This window comes from Anser brachyrhynchus (assembly GCF_964034855.1).
Source record: "Anser brachyrhynchus genome assembly, chromosome: 1".
In the NCBI taxonomy this organism is placed as follows: domain Eukaryota; kingdom Metazoa; phylum Chordata; class Aves; order Anseriformes; family Anatidae; genus Anser; species Anser brachyrhynchus.
In genome coordinates, this window is record NC_137694.1 from 146,521,879 (window position 1) to 146,538,065 (window position 16,187).

Genomic DNA, 16,187 nt, shown 5'->3' on the forward strand with positions numbered 1-16,187 from the left:
GCTCTGTTCTGAAAACTGTGAAGAGCTGCAACCAGATAATTAGCAAAGTGGCAAATATGCAGAGTTAATCTAACAATTTTCTGTTCTTAAAGTGATTGATTAGAAGCCAGTTCAGAAATGGATAGATGCCTGAGGGTAAACTAATATTGCTCTATAGAATAGGAAATATGTACCCCTAACACCATACTGTCAGTTCCCCCTGCTGATTCATTCATTCATACTAACCAAGTAGTTTAGTCATAAAAGCTGACTTCTTGTATCATCCTATATAAAGGGGAAAAAACCTTGCCCCACTGAAGACAGCAGCAAAATTTGTGTTGTCTTTATATGGTTTTCCAGTAAAGGAGTAAGAAATAATAAGACATCAAAATAAGTGGGGTACAAATACTCCTAATGTAAAACTGGTTAGGTGAGTGCAGTGAAGATGGATTACAAAGCCTGATTTAAAAATATGTGGGAGACATTGGGGGGCAACAATAAGTTTATTTTTTATTTATTTATTTATTAGCTAGCATTTCTCATCCATAACAGAAGCCCAAATATATCTGAATTCTGCTAGCGTGTAAGAATTAGAAATTTGCCTGGAGTATGTACTATGTAGAAGTGGTAGACTCGATTTAATTCCCCTGGCTGAGGCAGGGTTTGGCATCATGTGCAGCTGCGTGCAAGAGAAAGCATACAAACCATCCCAGACTGAAAGAAACTTCCAGGGATGCTGTAATTCATAAGACATAGAAAAAAAACAACCACCATTTTTTATCTCAGAGACAAATATTTACTTTCCAGAACACAGTTATTTGCATCTTATAAGGAATTACTAATCAGCTCTTCTGAATTAGAAGATTTAGTGAATTAGTGATTCCAACTAGAGCAGAGGATTTAGGCAACTCCCTGCCTACCACCTTTCAGAAGTAGATAAACTCCTGACTCCTTACATGTCTGGAAGTGAATATGAGGCTCTCACAGGACTTCCTAGCTTTCATGCCATCTGAAACCTAGCCTGGTTCAGAGGAAAGTAAAAACAGAAAACAACAGTACTGCGCAGAAGGTTAGGCTTTTTTATATTTTTAATGCAATTGTCAACACAGAAAACAGCAGAAATGGCCACAATCTCTTAAAGAAAAAGAAAGTTTAGTAGCCCCAAATTATTTCTCACCTGATTATTATTATCAGACAGCAAACAAATAGGGTATATGAAATACCACAACTGCATTTTATAAAGTTGGAATCTAATGCCTTTCAAATTAAGTTTGCCTTTAAACCAAATCATATGTTTCAAGCAAACCTACTAATTTTACGTGATTCTGCTTTCAAACTCCAGTTCAACACAGATTCCCTCACAACAGGGATATGGGCTTTACTTGAAAAGGTCACTCTGAGCCTTCTTATCAACCTTGTTTCAACACATGCTCAAAACCAGAAAAGTCTCTGCCATGGCTGGGAGCAGGTGGCACAGGCTGTCTAGGAGACAGTGGCTCCAGTTTCAGCAGCAAATGTGGGTAGAACATGGATATGTGGAAATGCTTGGTAAATATTTACATCTGTAACCACTACTGCTCTTTCTAACCTAGCTTAATTCCTTCACACAGACAATATTTCCCTTGAAAAAATGAAGAAACCTTTCTGAAACTGGAAGAGTTCCCCACCCCTCTTCCTACAAGAAGTTATACCGATTCCAGAGGGGAGTGTTTGCACAGCAGGGAACTGCTTAATGCAAGGAAGAAGGGCAAATATTATCCTGAACAAGATGAAAACAGATGTTTCCAAGCACGCACGTGTATCACTGAGCGTAGTGAGATAGGTCAGTCTCTATGACTGGCTACCCAAACAGCCCAGCCAAGTTAGCTCACCTGGAGCCAGGCTGCAGGTACAGCTCAGTTTAAGGTGAAGCCATTTCAGTGTAGGCATTTGCATGTAAATGTATACATATAAGTGAGGATTTGAGGCTGCTGTTTGAGTCAGTGGAGACATGGGGACTGATTCAGTGGCCCAAGCACCACATCCCATCTCTTTTGCAATGCCTTGCCGTTGAGATCTGCCTGCAGACTGGTAAATACAGCAGGCACAGGACCGGCCAGAGACCCAGTCCCCTCTGGGGCAGCAGCTGGAGGCCAGACGGATAACTAGGGTACTCCACATATGCTTAGGCACCTGAGCCATGCCCCTGGCTCACAAGTAAATAATTGCAGGTCTGCATCTAATTTGGGGTGTTTTACTCCAGAGCTGATTAAGACTGACTAAAACCTACCCGGGATATCTCTGCACTGGAGATACACGCTGTCTATTCCTCCTACTGCATTCAGGAAATTAAAAGCAAAACTATTTCTGTGTCCACAGGTACCGACATTTGTGTGTATTGTATGACACACCTCCAACTGACTCTGTTCTAGAATTCAAAGGTACACTGACTTTTGGCAGAGGAAAAAACAGTCTTAATTCAAGAAACCTAAAAATAAAGATGGGCTCTTCTACCTATACATCACATTTTTTTCTCCAGAAGATATATTAGCAAGGTATCCACAACTTGTACATAAGTTACTCATCTTCTGATAAGAGCACCCTTTTATTTTTCAATACCTGGCATTTAAAAATATCTGACCAGTCTAACAGTTTTCCCATAAACATAAAAAATACAAAGCCTTTCAATATACAAAACTGAAATAACTATCTCATTTTGCGTATTGATTCCTTTCAGAAAGCTTTGAGGCCTGCAGGGAGCTTGCATAAGAAATTCTGATTAATGTATTTTGTCACTCTCCTCTCAGAGGCAAAACAGCATAAATAAAATAAATAGCAAAGTAGTCTCTCTCCAATGCATGATACAGGGGCAAAAATAGTATAAATCATCTTTAAGATGTCCATGGGGAAAGTGCTTTCAGAGCTGTGTTTGCTTATCAGTTTATAAATGAAACTGTAACCTTTGCATGTCAAAGGTAACAAGCAGGACATAGGAACAGTTTATTAAAAGCCATGATTAGCTTGCTTCAGTGCTGAACACTAACCTGTTTCTTGAAAATCTGTTGAGCGAAGGCTCAGCTGTTTCATTTCAAGCCTAAACAAACTGCACCTGAACACAGCATTATTAACTCCTCCATTTACACTCAATACATTTCTGGTTTGTTGTTGTGAGAGTCAGAGGGGCAGAGTCAACATCCCTTATCTTAGCTTGCCCAGATGCCTTTTGCATGTAAACTGAAATCCGAATTTTCTCAGTGCCTACTACTTGGGTTAGAGACAATTACATTATGTAGTCTTCTTTTCTAAATTACTCCTGTGCAGTCTCAACCTTAGCTGCATGCTGATATGATTTGTATCCTGTAAACTGTCAGAGGACTGATGTTTTATTGTGGATGTGATGACTGCAACAAGTGTGTGACTCATTACCACATCTTTTATTGATGGGGCTGGGGGTTACACTGCAGGACATCAGCAGAGGAAGAAAGATGATTTGCAAATTAAACTCTGTGCAAAGAATAGCATCTTGCGGGAGGCTAGGGCCATGAATTAGTTGCCTCTCTAGGGGGTTGTTTTTCTACAATCATGTTCTCAATGGTTTAGCATTTTGCAATCTCCAGTCTGATTTTCTTTCTTAGTCACAGTCAATTCTCTTTCTCTTTGCCCGGCCATGTTCTCATTGCTGCATGCCAAAATGAACCTGCTTAAATACAAAACACACAGTGGTAGGCTCTTTGCTGTTCATCTGTCCTTGAGAACCCTCAGTGCAGAAGTAAATCACGACTCATGAGTTCCTCTTCTCCAAACACCTTGCTATTCTGTTCTTACCTATGTTGTTTTTCTTCCCCAGCTTTCTAAACTGAACTAACATCCAGACACTAACTCCGGCCAAGCTCTCCTCTAACATATATTACTTTCACTCTGTTTATAGATAAACAAACCCACAGTTTGATGAAGACCAAGGACTTGACAGACTTCGTGTATTTTTTGTGAAGTAACAAGATTGTTCCCAGGTCCCAGTAAAGCCGCTCACCTTTAATTCTCCACACACCAAAACAGCAGTGAATGAACAGGGCCATTTAGACCTACAGTTTAGGTTGGCAACCAACAATTACTTCAGGTGAGGCTTCCTGCAGAATCCCTAAAGGGATAAAGGGCTGCAGGTAATTTTGAACTATTAATGCTCCCTGACAGTCCTGAGTGGATGCAGGGACTGTGGGATTCCTGGAGTCAGCCAGAGGAGTTGCAGTTCTGGGGTTTGGCTAAAAAGAGTTATTCAGGAGAGTTTTTGTCTCAAGCTGTTTCAGCGGTGCGAGAGAGACAGAAAGTGAATTGGAGGGGACTGATAGTGGAACAGAAAAACTAGAGGCTGCATTTCTAAAAAGTAGAAAAGTATGTTTACTGAGCTGGGGCAGGGGGAAGGGAGAGGGATGGGAGTAATTGGAGGGCATTACAAGCTTCCCCCCGGAAAGAAGAGTGAGGAAAGGGAGTTATCCAGGACAGCAGGGAAGGCAGCTTTATTACAGACACACGATAACATCATATGCAACAATCTTATCATAGGCTACAGCTACAACAGAACAAATAATCTTATCCAGGTGCTGGGAAGACCCAAAGGAATGTACCACTGCAGAACTGCTGCAGTTTCCCTTCGTTTTGCTTTTTCTGTTACCTCCTATTTAGTTTCCTCTTTTATTGACATACTGAAGATCCAAATCAGGTTTAAGTTAGCAAAGTTAGCATTATCTTTCACTAAGCGATGGATAGGTAGTTAAGGTAGGTAACCCCCTGGGGACAGCGAAAGAGATATGACAATAAAGACATCACACTGAAAATATTTTTTTCCTCCATTAAATGTTCCTGTCATCTTGGCAAGTTTTGCAGTCAATGACTTCCGCTTGCTTTTTACCATAATTAGCACGTTCTTGCTCCTACATCTATCTCTTCAAACCAAGGATTAAGAAATATTTGCTAAACTATTAGTTTTGTTATTATATGTTAAATATGGAGATTTGCACATCTCCGTATTTTGAATCCAACAAGGAACTATCAAATATTTAACATGTGGCTCTGGCACAAGCAATCACTTCAGAAGTTACTCATCTGTTAAACAAATAAAAAGTATTTTTGCTCACAGTCACTGTAGCTATAATTCTTTCTTAAAAACACAAACAAAAGTAGGGCTTGTGCTGGATTCAACTACATTTGTTCTGCACAACCACTGACAATATTAAAGGGGAAAGTAATACAGAACTCGTGGCAAACTACTCTGGACTGAAACTGATAGATAATGTGAATCTATTTAATGCTTGTAACCATTTAAATTAGAAAGAAAATATTAAATTTCAGTATGATGTGTATTCTGAGACCAGACAGGGATTTGGAGATCTAATACACAAAAGAGCTCTTGTAAAGCAAAAGTTAATTGTCAGAACTCTTTGGTGTCACCTTATACACTACTGCTTTAGAAAGATCAGACAAAACTAGACATTATCTAAGAAGAATCTTCTTTCAGTTACAGAAAATAATCCATCAGGTACCATCTTTCCGTCACTTTAACTTGAATAAATTATATGAGTTAAAACCAAACACACTGCCCTTAGCTTCACCCGGTGCTCGCACAGCAATAAGCAATCTGTCTGGCTCCATCTTTTTCTTCCTCACAACTGTGATAAAGCTCTTCAAAAATGGCAATATTGAATTTTTGAATATCTTTATTGTTTTTTGATTATTTGATCTTGTGGTTATTGATACACTTCAATTTCTTATTAACATACTTTTTAAGGGTTTTGAGGAACACGACATAACTAAACATTAATTGTGTAAGTGTAGCTTAGATGAATTTATAAGCACTTTGCCAGTATATATTAGCACCCAGAAAATATCACAAACTGTTTTAACTAAATAATAAGCAGACTGAATATCTCCAGTAACTGAGCTGCTACTAGCGTGCAGAGAACTCAAAAAGTTACATGTAAACATCAGTATGAGCAATTTTTATGCAGACATACTCAAAAAAATAAATAAAATAATTTTAAAAAAAAAAAACAAGAGTGAGAAAAAGACATTATTCAACACCAGTCATTTTGGCTATCGTTGAATGAGCTTGATTAGCTAACCACCTAGGTCCGTCACTAGTTTTAAGCATGTGCTAATATCACCACCCAGTCTTGTTCAATGAGTCACTACAATTGGCTTGATTTTGGAATGATTTGCAGGGTACCTTTAGTAGCTATGGCTGAGTTAATAGCTCCTTGGAGTGCTGGCACAACAAGGCCTCACTTTCAGGAAAATGACTTACGACTATCTGTGACTTATGTCAAATTAAAAGAAGAAGGGGAAAATGTGGTTCTGCAGAATCTCTAAAACACTTCTTGCTGAAGCAGCTGTTCCACTAAAGACAATCTTCCTATCAGTTGAGGACATCTGGCAAATTAAACATCTGGTTCAGAAACACACTGGGAGACCACTGAAACCCGACCATTCTATAAATGACATGCAACCTTCTATTTTTTTCTGATGCTGCCAATGTACCTCTTCACAAAGCATTTTAAAGAACTATTATTTTAACCTACTGCAGGTTTTTACTGCTGTTAGCTTCCACAAACACTGCACAAAGAAATAATAAAGCCATTACACTCACTTTTCCAGCCTTTGTCCTTTGATGAGCTTGGGGAGGGAAACGAGAAAAAGATTTATCTCCCACAGGCAGCAAGCATACCTAAAAAGTGTGCTTGTATTCCTCCAACAAGAACAATGTATTCTCAATTTTAATGATAGTACTTCTTATGTTCCCTGTTATTTTCACAGTTATAATAGATTTCAACACTTACAGCAGTGTAACTATGAATCCTTACCAGTGTACAAAATCCATGTGTGAGAAAATTTTAATTATTCCACAGCTTCCACTGCTGAATGGCATCACATTGAGCCATGTTTTATGCATCAACCACAAGCTTGACTTAACAAAAAAAAAAAAAAAAGAGCCTGTATGTCAGTCATTTGCTCTATAAACTGTAGCTCTGGGGCGGACTTTGGCCTGAAACAAAACAAGAGCATCTTCATGGAAGTCAATGTGAACTGTGTAGCAGAAAGGTGCTGTAAACCTGTATTCAGAAACAAGCACTTTCTGCCAGAGAAGATAGAACTTTTCTTGCCAGACAAGAAATCTTTTCTGGAATAAACGCTGTGATTGTTACAGTTCATAATCTTTATATCTACATTCATTTCACCTTGTACCCTACATTCTCATATGGCTGCAGACACTTGGGTTTTTTCATCCTGTGAATGGGCCTAAGGGCTTTTGTAGCAAAGGCTTCTTTGCAAAAAACCTCCCTTTTTGTGTTATCATCGCAAGTTATTTTATTAAACCCACCACAATGGGTCAAATAACAAATGTGGACTTAATCATATTTTGTGATGGAACACTGAGAAATGCAGCAGTGAGAGAATACAGCTTCTCTAACATAATGGGTGAGGATGGATCACTGATCTGAGGGTGCAGCTAAGAGATGCATTGCTCTGAAGCACAGAAGAAATGTGTCTTCAGCAAAGCTCCACCCTGCTTGTCTCCCAAAGCTTCCTAACAGCATAATTTTATTTAGATTTCTGCTCTTCTATGTGTGCAAAAACGCCATACCTTTCCAATCACCCCTTCCATGCTTATTCAGTTGTACAGGCAAAGGCTGATGAAGAAAGACATGATATATGCTTTTGATGCATCTTCATGCCAAATAACTGCATCAAAGGAGTAAAAGGACAGGGCAGGCAGGAAGTGGGGAAGAGTTACTTTGATCCTGTGCTGTTGCTGTGTGCATACAGTGTACAAGTCACAATCTATTGATTAGAAACTACAGGAAGAATTGACATTCAGGTATGAAAACAAATTATTTTATGTGAGTTTTCATATTCACCACTCAGGATATACCTAGGACCAAAAAAAAAAAAAGTGCCTAATTACTAACTGCAAAGCCATGTTTGTGCATCTTATCTAAGTTAATAGTAGACACAGATGGACATTTAAGAGTAAAATTTGGTCCGCAGTCAAGATGAGAACCTGTGGAGAAGTTATGTTTACCATATCACAGGCAGTACAACAGGGTTAAAAAGAGCAAACTTCATCAATAATTCAGGCACCAAGCAGATTCGATTCTTCATCAGAAAGCTTCAGCAGGAAAAATCAAATCCATACTCTTTATTCTGGCATTCAACAGTATACACTGCCTTATTAGAAATGGCAACAGGAAAGTGTTTCTCCTCTCTCATCTTACTCTCATGAATGTGTTTTGTATAAGGAATAAACTGGAAAAGTCACCAGCAGGTAACAAATTCCTGAACATTAGTACTGACAAGGGCTGGATTTAAACCACTAATTTCCCTAATCCCTTCAGTTCTAACATCATTTGCAACAATCCCCGCACCATATCCAAGAGTATGGAGCACTCTTGGTTTTAATATTTAGCTTGCATGTTTTCTGGAGATGCTCTTCTATTGGTACCATGAATGGTGTGCCCCAGAAGGTTCTGGTAACAAAGTTGTGAAGTCTGCTGATGAGAAAAAACTCCCTTACCAGCACTTTTTAGAGTATATCAGTCAAGTAACCGGTAAATTGCTAAAAGAGATAGCAGTCGCATGGCCATTAGCTGTTGGTTGTGGGGATACACATTGCTGGGCATGGTAGTGTTCATGCAGATCCTATGAGCCTGGGGAGCTTGGCTTTGGAAGCCCTGGCAGGCACCATGCTGTAGCACTGCACAAAGCTGGCATGGGTCTGGAAATTCTAGGGAGGGCAAAACAGAGATATAGCGTTAGCTGCACCACAACAACATTTCATTCACTTTCCAGCTCCTGTGTTTGGCCTTCTTTCCTTTCCCTGTATGCTGTTACCTCTCCTGGCCTCTGGAGTGACAAACCAAGGTTTTGTAAGTGAGAAGTCAGCGAAGTAGTTAGCCATCATTGTTATAACTCTGTATTTACAACAATGCCCAAAAGGAAGGAAAAGTTTTGTTTAGGTTTCTGATTTTACTTTTCCTCCCTTACATAATTCTTACGGAGTTGACTATATCACACTCTAAATACTCTTCCCATACAAATAACACCACTACTTGCATACGATCTGTCTCACTTATTTTAACTTTCCCATTTCTAGGTCCAAAGCAGATGATATACAATGTCTCTATTCTGTTGGATGCAAGAGCCAAGACAATAGCAACTAATTCAACTTCTTCCTTCATCTAAGAATTGCCTGCCAGCAGTGCCTGGTTCAAGATCCTTATCCTTGCAGAAGCAAAGTCAGGGGAACGATTTCCATCATACCTGATTAGAGCCCCTCTTGGCTACTCAAAATTATTCACCGGTGAATAATGCATGATGGTCAGGCTGTTCATCAGTGGCTCTGAAGGAGCAGTCCACCACCAAGCAGTTTCCTTGACGCTGATCAGTGCTGATTAGACATCTCCCTGGGCTTCCGCAGCTCATGCTGGTTTAGCCCCAGGATGGGGTCTCTCACTCCCTCTCTCCATCCCTGCACTTCAGGATGCTGTTACCAGGGCAACTTCTGCTGAGGCTTTAGGTTCAAATTCCAGTATCTACCTGTTCAGTGTTCATAACTCCTTGTTATTTTTCCTCTCTTTACTAATTCTTCCATAGGCTTGTTTCAACAAAAACATCTGGTAGATGGTTTTGGAAACCAAACACCAAAGTGAAGAGAGACATGAGCATCATTGAGAAGACTGCTTTAGTAAAACAGGGGTGAGCTGAGAAAATAAGTCCAGTTGGCCACAATGCTTCAGCCAAATTTATCTCACATCCACGGCCCAACACCTTTGAACTCCATCACTCCCACCCTTACAGCTGGCCCCAAACATGCCAGGTTATTTTGTGGTCTTTGGGCCAATGAGACAGACTAGGTGCACACTGGACATTAATACAAGCACTTGCATTATGCATGTGAAAAGCTCAGTTACAAAAAGTTATATAGGCTGTGGACAAACAGTCCAAGGCCTCTGGGATCCTGCTGAACAGATGTGATGTTCTTCATGCAGAACTCAGTGACTGAATCAGGGATCTGTGTGGTATTTTTTTTTATACTCACAGTGATATACAACATCCTGTGTTCCTGAAAGTCAGGTGAAGTGAACACTGAAGGGAGTTTTCCCACTTTTTCAATCCAGTACCTCAACACCGTCATGACCACACACAGATGCTATTCAATATGTGTTGTGATTTTTTCCTTTATTGGTTACTGTTCTTCTCTCATTCACATAATCCAGTCTTGCCCAAATAATACATAGACCCAGCTTCTCCATGTGCATCACTTACATTTCCAAGCTCCCTCCTGCTGCCTCTGCTTGGGGCAGAGATATATGTCCATTGCTTCCAAAAACTATCTTAAATGAATGATCTACTCATTTCAAAAAAATGTAATGCAACCTATAATGAGATAACTTACCCCATCAAGTGATTAACACATTTTAAATGGTCAAACTGCATCTGAAACCTGATTATTCTAAAGGAGGCTGGTTCCTGACTTTAACTAAATAATTCACAGTTGCTAACAGAACTATAATTATAGCCCAGTAACCCTGAAAGTGCTCATTCCAGAATGGATGTCTGAGGCTTATTCTCAAGCCTGGAGGCAATCACATTTGCTGTCTTTTGCAATTGGCAATCACACAGGCACAAGAGCCAAAATCTGCTTGGCCTCCAAAAAAACACTTTTCAGCTTGACCTGTTTGTCTTGAAGATCATTTTTTTTAAAGGGGGAGGAAGAAGAATGGCAAAAGTGAGAGATCTGTGTTGGCCATGTTTCAGGCTTGGGAGCCACAGTGAAGGAGTTCACTCTTCAAAATGTATCATGCAGTTCATTTAAAGAGTGGAAGAAAAGAAATTGCCCATAGGCTTTAAGATGTGGCATTCTTGTACAGAAAGAAAGGTAGGAACAGGATGTCCAGAAAGGTCTCTGTTTGCACTTTTAGGCAAAATTGCAGCAGACCTTACAAATTTAGACAACTCAATATTTAATTAAATTGCTGATCAAAGCTGCTTCCAAAGGCTGAAAAGGACTGGAAGATGGTTTTCTGTCTTGTCCCCTTATGACACATAAATTTCAGCCCTGCATTAAATACATTTTAGAAAGAGCATTGCATTGTGAACCTGGTCAATTAAGGCTATACATTTTTATGGGTAGAGTACTGTATTCCCCAGTGGCACTGGCTGCCTTTTTACATTGAATTTCTAAGCCGTCTTTTATAGCAGCGTATATTCGTGAAAGCATTCAGAGGCGTACACACTAACAAAGCACAAACAAAGGGTGCTTGTATTTTAAGCCACACATTGTAAATACAGAAAAGTTGACCTTAAGTCACTTATCACAGTAGGAAATGGCAATAAATTATATTCAGGTTTACTCGTTTGAAATGTTGTGTTTACAGAATTGATCGCCTGCGGAAAGAGGTGCAGGAGAATCCAGTGTTTCCTGGTCACTCTCTAGCTTTAGTTTGGGGTGTCTGAATGGTAACACACAGCACAGCAAGCCAGCCTTTGTATGCATTTGGGAAACATCGAACAGAATTCCCATCGAAAGTTCTGAAAATAGAAAAACTGTGGGAGTTAAGACTGCTCAGGCTATTTTTCTGGAGCCTACAAAATGCACTAAGAAAAAAGTGCCTAGGTTACTTATCCTTTTCCTCTGTTAAAGCTCACAGTATGCCCTGTTTAGGCCATGTAGTTGACCTGAGCACAGCCAGTGAAATGAAGGCAACCCCTGCTCATGGCTGGCCAGCACCATCAAGACGGAGCATAATTCACAAATAGTTCAGCAGGGTTGGGCTAAAAACACAAGCACAAAAACCTGCCTGAGCTGCACAACAGGAAATCAAAGGAGAAAGATAGGGCTGAAGTCTCATCTGCTGCCAGCAGCCTTGCTCTCTCCTGGAAGGAGGCCTCAGCCTGGCCCCTGAGGGAGGGGGCTCCTTCAGCCTCCAAACCTTGCTCTTTCCACTAGCTGGGAGCACCAAATCCAGTTCCACGGTTGTCTGGGGAGATTTCTTCCTGCCTCTCCAAGCACACAATGGAAATTGCAACGGGGCTGTATGGTTGTGATCCTCCCAGCCTTTGTATAATTTATCTGAATAGGTGTTAGCCTGAGTGTTGGAGAGAGCAATCTCTGCCATGGGCCAGAGATTGAACCATTATCCAGCTCCAGTGCCTTGTCCACAGACCAATGAACACCTCAGAGAAGAAAGACATTTTAAAATTGCACTTATTTCTCAGCTGAGGAGGACTGGGTCTGAAATAAAGGAGTGAAAACAAGAATTCTTCATGCTGTTCTCAAACTAGACTTGCTTTTTTATGCCTTGCTGAGAGAACTCATCCCAGATGACTGTGGCAATACGCAGAGATGAATATCAGGTGCTTCCTGCATAAGGAACCAGAAGCTTTGTGGTTTGTTATCCCCAGTATCACAAGAAGAGGGAGAGGACCTCTTTTCAGACTTCTCATCTGCTTCATAGCAAGCATAAGCTAAAAGTCACGTCCTCCAAATCTCAAAATCCTAGGAAGGAAGCCAAGTTCTCCCTTCAATATATCATATCAAAGCTGGCCCCATGCTCATGTATCCTCTCCTCCCTACAGCTCAGATGTACTGGGGCACCCATGTTTCTTCTCACAGGAATCAGAGGAAGGCCAGGTCAATATCCAAAGCCAGCAGCCAAAAAGTGTTGCCAGGTCCAAAAGACTGGCCTGATTTAAACATCAAAGTTCAGAAGAGGACTGACAAATAAACAGCAAACAAAAACTGAAAAGGATCTTCATCTACCCCATATGTGAATACCAAGTTGCTGTTTGACACCAGTCTCCTCCTGTTCAAGGAAACCTGAGCTCCTAAATCAGGACATAAAATTTCACTAGGCACCTGAAAGTGAAGTTTTCCAGCCCTTGGGTTCCTTTGTAGATCTAGTATTTACGTTCCTGCATCTCTCTGTGGAAGCAAATCAGCAAATGCAGAAGCATAGTGGGGTGAATTGACCCCCTGGCAGACGCACGGTGGTCTCCAAAGCACTTTCACAAGATGTTGGGAAGGTGAGAAAGGGTATTTTTTATCATCAACAACACCAGTAGATTTTTCTGTGAAGCTATAAAACAAATGTTGAATTTGCTGAAAACCATAAGGGAGGGAAGTTATTTTGAAGTGAAGCAACAGGTATAGGCAGCAGATGGAAAATCACAATTACAATTACACAGCAGGGTACCAATTATTTTCCCTCGCTAGCAATAAACTCTTGGATTATTAAAAAAAAAAAAAAAAGTGAAAATGTCAAGTCTACATCATTTTTAACTTGGGAGAATGCAAACCCTTCCTTCTTGCCAGGGTCAGAAAGGCTGAGGACATGTCATGTGGGGGATTTTCCATGCTGCTCGGGGCCAGCTCTCAGGAGGTAAGAGCGGTGACGGGCCGAGAAGGGTTAGCCGGCCTGCAGGAATTTCCAGCCGTTGCTCAAATTATTCATAACAGTGCCATCTGCTGGGACCAGCTCCCCGGATAGCGCCTGGGAGCCAGCGCCTCGCGGAAAAGTCTGTTAGTTGGTTTTTGTTCGTAATTAACTCAGGTGTTTTGATAGAGGAGGCAATGGCTGATGAATACTAAAGATTTTAGAAGTGCTCTTTGCATTTCATTAAAATGCATTACAAAACGTTTTGGTAAAGGTCAAGCCACTCTGTACAGTGCTCAGTTTCTTTAGATTCTTTTAAATCAAGAGGGAGACAAGGGATTTTTTGTTTTAATTGATAACTCTCCAGTGTGATAAAAGCTTAATCAGTAAAGCACTTAAGCTAATGTTTACCTTTAAGCAACTAAGTGGCTGCTCTGAAGGTGGTGCTAATAGCTGCGTTTCCTCTAAGTCCTGCAGGACATGACCTGAGATCAGAAGAAAAAAATAAAAAATAAAAAATGCTTATAAATGTAGCTCTCTCATTTACCAGGGAATCGCACACACAGTGTCTAGATTCAGAATCTAGATTCAGAATGACAAGTGCATGTGAAGAAAAAATTTAGTTCGTAAGTAAGGAAAACACACACTGCAAAAACCACACCACTGCTTGAATTAGAACAGAAAATGAATCATTTGAAGTCATTAGCAAGCCAATATTCAGCAATTAAAAAATTCTTATATTTTCAAATTAATTCTAGACTTTACATAACTGATGCTTATAACTTCAAACTCTTCATGGATTTTTTTTAATATACTAAAAATATTTCTCTACCCTAAAAGCATCAAAAACAATATTAATGTAATTTTACAAACTTTATAGCAGCTCTAGCTTTACATTTGAGAAACTCTGATAAGGACCGTGTATAAAGCTAGAATTTAAGCTGTGCTTATCACTCTTAGGTGACAAACCTGAGCTAGCTGTGGAGTCTGTCTCAAATATTAAAGACGTTTGTTTTATCACTTTATGTACTGTGCAAAAAAGCTGAAGAGGGAATAAGTTTTGAAAGAAAAATTAAAGACGTCCAGTGAAATTATCATGTTGAGCTTTTTGTAAAAAGAAATATATTTTTAGAACTTGTAATTAAATTTTCAAATGAATATTTTGCTATGTTATAGGTATCAGAAGTATAAAAAAAAATCCAAAAGTTTATCTAAATTCACAGATGGTAACTCTATCAAAGGGGTATGATGTTATATTCTTGGTTTTGAGAAGTACCTTTTTATAGTCTTATGCATATTCAAAGCCCATTTTCAATCAGTTCTGAGTGCACAGCACCACCACAAATCTATCCCCAGGTCCTTCGTGCTGCTCTCCAGGCAATGCGATACACATCATTAGTGACCAACTGTGATCATTTTGTCTTGCAGCCTACTGCCACGTCAACAGAAAGCTTTTAGCACCCATGTGCAGTGTGATTGCCTCCGCAGGCACCTGGGGAGTCTCAGAAGGCCCAGTCAGCTCCTTCAGAGCAGTGGGAGTCACTTAAATCCTCGGTATCCAATTTTTTGCCAGGACATTTGCCTCAACCCCAGTAGGATGGGATTTCCTCAAATGCTGGTGATCCCTCAAACATCTAGCTCAACAGAGAGTATCAGAGCACACTTCTCAGAGAAGTGTTGTGCTTCGTAGAGAAACTATAGGTTTGGAAGAAGAAAAAAAAAATCTGAAACTAATCAGACTTGGGTTGGTCGATTCAGGAACCAACAGATGGCTACAGCTGTCATGGGAAACTGTACAAAGTGAGAGAGATAAGGAGCATCTAATATCTGCCCCAGCTGTGAGCAGGCCCATAAACACCTACTTCAGTGACGCTGCCACATGCCAGCTCTCAATATCTGTAGCATATCCAGCAGGTCCTGGTGCAGCATCGCCATTTGTGGTATTGGAAGATTTAATTTCGTAATCTAGCTCTTACATCAGTTCTTCCAGCCGCCTACATCAGTGATTTAAGAGCTCATTAAGAAATAAAGCAGTAGAGACATAAGCACAGAAGGCTAAATGCCATGAACTAATAACAGGGCATGAAAAGCAGCTCCAAGGCTGTTATCTGCACCATTCTTCTAAGAGCCAAGCAGGAGTCCAAGCATGACAAGTTACTGGCATCAAAGCAGGTAGAGACAGACAAGCTTTGGAGACCAGCCAGACTTCCTTACTAGAAAAAAAAAATATATCACATTTTAGCCATAGAGAACCTGATCACTCCTATGATTTGCTACCAGTGTTGTGTGACAATGAGAGAGCAGGAGTGACCGGCTGACGTGGGAGGTAATACTGAAATTAGGTTTTACCATTAGAGTAAATGAACATGCAGTAAGCCTCCCAAGTGAAGATCACCGAGTGCTCACAGGACACCGCTCAGAGGACCCTTTGGATGATTGTTTCTCAAGCAGTTTCACAGATTAGAGCCCTTTACTTGCTGAAGCATGGTGTGTTTTTCCCGAGAAAGGGAAAACAGAGTCCTTCTGAGAGAGTAGCAAGAAGTAAGCTGAATTTAGAGGAAAAAATGGGATTGCAATTAATTTTATTTTATTTTATATTTTAGAGGTAAAGTACATGTAAACTAAAGCATGGAACTGATAGTAGTACCTTTTTCTGGAAAGTAAGCATGATGGGGAGTCCTGAGGCATGCCTCAGTCTTACACAGCATACTCACATACATGTACATGTATATATTTATATTTTATGCTCAGTAGGTATATTTGACAATAGCTCTTGGCATTAATGGGCTGTCTCTGGAGCAG

General features: G+C 40.2%; 1 long non-coding RNA gene across 1 annotated transcript in view; it reads right to left on the minus strand.

Moving 5' to 3' along the window:
- The window catches only part of LOC308199499, a 137,525-nt gene that overhangs the window by 108,543 nt on the left and 12,795 nt on the right, over window positions 1-16,187 (minus strand). Inside the window, exon 2 of the long non-coding RNA XR_013954687.1 lies at window positions 13,797-13,870. This is a non-coding gene — a long non-coding RNA (uncharacterized lncRNA). The remainder of the gene's footprint in view (window positions 1-13,796; window positions 13,871-16,187) is intronic.